The sequence below is a fragment of the Meleagris gallopavo genome, chromosome 16 (assembly GCF_000146605.3).
Source record: "Meleagris gallopavo isolate NT-WF06-2002-E0010 breed Aviagen turkey brand Nicholas breeding stock chromosome 16, Turkey_5.1, whole genome shotgun sequence".
In the NCBI taxonomy this organism is placed as follows: domain Eukaryota; kingdom Metazoa; phylum Chordata; class Aves; order Galliformes; family Phasianidae; genus Meleagris; species Meleagris gallopavo.
In genome coordinates, this window is record NC_015026.2 from 14,832,744 (window position 1) to 14,835,666 (window position 2,923).

The window sequence follows — 2,923 nt, forward strand, 5'->3', positions numbered from 1 at the left end:
GCAGAGCCCCGCGGACCGCACAGAACCCCGTAGAGCGCACCGTCCTGTAGAGCCCTGCAGAGTCCCTCGGGCCCCGCGGGGCTGCACAGAACCCATAGAGCCCCATAGAGCTCCTTTGAGCTCATTGCCCCACGGACCCCGCTGTCCCGTAGCGTCCCTTTGGCTCCATTTGCCCCCATCGCCCCCCAGCACTACAGCTCTGCCCCCCACTCTGCAGGGGTCTCAGACCCCAATCCCCTCCTGGGGTCAGCAGGTTTGGGGTTGCCCTGGGGGCCTGGGTCCTGCTGTGGGGTGGGTGCTGCTATAGGGCCGGGTCCCGCTATTGGTCTGAGTTCTCCTATGGGTCTGGGGGCTCGCTGTGGGTCTGGAGATGCACGGGGATCTGCTGTGGGGCTTGGAGTTCATTATGGGTCTGGGTCCCACTATGGGGCCAGATTCCACCATGGGTTTGCATTCCTCTATGGGTCTGGGGATGCCCTATGGGGATGGGGTTCTTCTGTGGGGCTGGAGACACTTATGGGGCTGGGGGCTCACTGTGGGTTTGGGGATCTTCTATGGAATTGAGTCCCACTGTGGGGCCAGGTTCTGCTACGGGTTTGGATTCTGCTATGGGTCTGGGGTTCTCCTATGGGGCTGGGGCTCTGCTTGTTGGGGGGTGGTGACACTTACAGGGATGGGGTTTTTCTATAGGGTTGGTGTTTTGCTATAGGGTCTGGTTTCACCTATGGGTACAGGTCCTGCTATAGGGCTGGATTTCTCTATGTGTCTGGGGTTCCCCTATGGGTTTGGGGGGTTCCCTTTGGGGCTGGGGGTCAGCTATGGGTCTAGAGGTTCTCTATGGGGCTGGGCCACATTGTGGAGATGGAGGCCTGCTATGGGGATATTTATAGGGCTCACTATGGGGCTGGGGATTCCCTATGGGTCTGAATCCTGCTTGGGCCTGGGAGCTCCCTTTGGGGCTGGAAGCTGCTGCTGATATGGGGCTAACTGTATGGGTGGGTCTGCTATGGGGCTGGGTATTTGCTCCAGGTGTGGGGGTCCCCTATGGGGCTGGGGGTTTCTTGCGGGTGTGGGGGCTCCTTATGGAGCTGGGGTTTTGAAATAGGGTCTACAGTTCTTCTATAGAGATGAAACCAGCTATGGGGGCTGTGCCCCACAGACCACTGACCCCACTGTGCCCCCCATTCTCCCACAGTTATGTGAGACTGCTCCATATTCCTCGGGGGTTCAAGACCCCACCTCCCTCTTGCGGCAGAACCCGGTGGTGGTGAGTGCCCCATAGCCCCACCCCCTTCTGTTGGCCACGCCCCTTTATTGGCCCCGCCCCACACCCCGCCTTCTCTGCATAACTCTGCCCTGCCATTGCCATGTAGTCCCGCCCTTTCCCATAGCCCCGCCCTCTTCCCTGGTCCCACTCCTTAGGCCCTTCACCCTTAACTACACAGCCCCGCCCTTTCCTGTATGCCCGCCCCTCCCCTGTAGCCACGCCCCTTCCCCATAACCCCACCCTATTTGCCCCACGCCCTGCCCCTTTCCTTGGCCGCCCCTTGCCGCCACACCCCATGCCCCTGTTCCTTTGCCCCCTTTGCAACCCCGCCCCCTTCCCTCGGCCCCGCCCCCCCGGCCGCCTCTCCACCAATAGAATTGCAGCGTGGCCACCTGCTTGGAGTGGCGCTGTCCGTGGGGCGACACGCTGCCCCCCGAGGGCGTGGAGTTCATCGTTGGGGGGCAGCTGCGGCGGAACTGGGTGCAGCAGGTGGGTAGGGGGCAATATGATGTGGGTGGGTATATGGGGGTATTTGGTGTGGGGCTGTGAGGCAACGGTGTTATGGGGTATATAATATGAGGCTGTGGGGAGATGTGGGGTGGGGTATTGGGGCTGTATGGTGGTGTGGGAAGTGCCATTGGGATCTATGGACTCCACGGGGTCCATGGGGTTTTTGCGTGGACCTGGGGGCGGCTGTGGGGATGGGAATGCGATGGAGACATGTGGAGTTGGAGGTGGTATGGAGCAGCCATGGGGCAGCTGTAGGACATGAGAATGCAATGGGGCTGGGGAAGTCTGTGGGGCTGCCATAGATCTGGGAGTGCTGTGGGGTGGCTGTGGGTCTGGAGAACTTTATTAGGTGAGATATATATGGGGGGATGTGGGACTGCTGCGGGGCTGGGATGTGCTATGGGGCTGTTATGGGGAGATGTGGTAGCAGCTGTGGGGCTGGCGAGTGCTGTGGGGCTGCAAAAGGGTTACTATGGGGCTGGAGAACGCTATCGTGTGGGTTGTGCTGCGGGGTCGAGGCTGCTATGGGACAGGTGTGGGGCAACCATGAGGCTGGGTGTGCTATGGGGCTGCGGGAGGAGTGGGGTGTTATGGGGTCTGCGAGGAGATGTGGTGGGAAATGGAGGGGGGCTGGGCGTGGTCATGGGGGAGCGTGGGCGGGGCCAGGGCTGTGGGTGGGGCCGTGGCGCAGTGCCATCCCTCCTCTCCTCTCCCCACAGCTGCCCCTCCCCCACGTGGAACTGCAGAGCTCCATTCAGCTGCAGCCTGAGGAGCGGCGCTACCGCAATGTGGGGCGGGACCGCCTGGAGGTGGGCGGGGCTTTGGGAGGGGGAACCCATTGAGCCCCATGGAGTGCATGGAGCCCTGCAGGCCCCACAGAACCCTATAAAGTCCATAGAGCCCCACGCACTGTGCTGAGCACGTGAAACCTCATAGAACCCATTGCCCCACAGAGCCCTATGGCACCCATAAACCCTAGGGAGCCCGCAGAACTCTGTAGACCCCATAGCACCCCATTGGGCACACAGAGCCCTATAGAACCCATAGCTCCTCACGGACCCCGTAGCGCCCTGTAGATCCCCGGAGCCTCATAGAGCCCGGTAGACCCCACAGACCCAATGAAGCCCCACAGTTCCCACCGAGCCC

At 61.6% G+C, this 2,923-nt stretch overlaps 1 long non-coding RNA gene across 1 annotated transcript; it reads left to right on the plus strand.

Annotated features, from left to right (window-relative positions):
• Positions 1-6: 6 nt before the first annotated feature.
• LOC104913515 lies at positions 7-2,903 on the plus strand. Its single transcript, XR_795429.3, has 3 exons — positions 7-1,267; positions 1,643-1,756; positions 2,497-2,903. It is a non-coding gene; the product is annotated as an uncharacterized LOC104913515 (long non-coding RNA).
• The last annotated feature ends 20 nt before the right edge of the window (positions 2,904-2,923 follow it).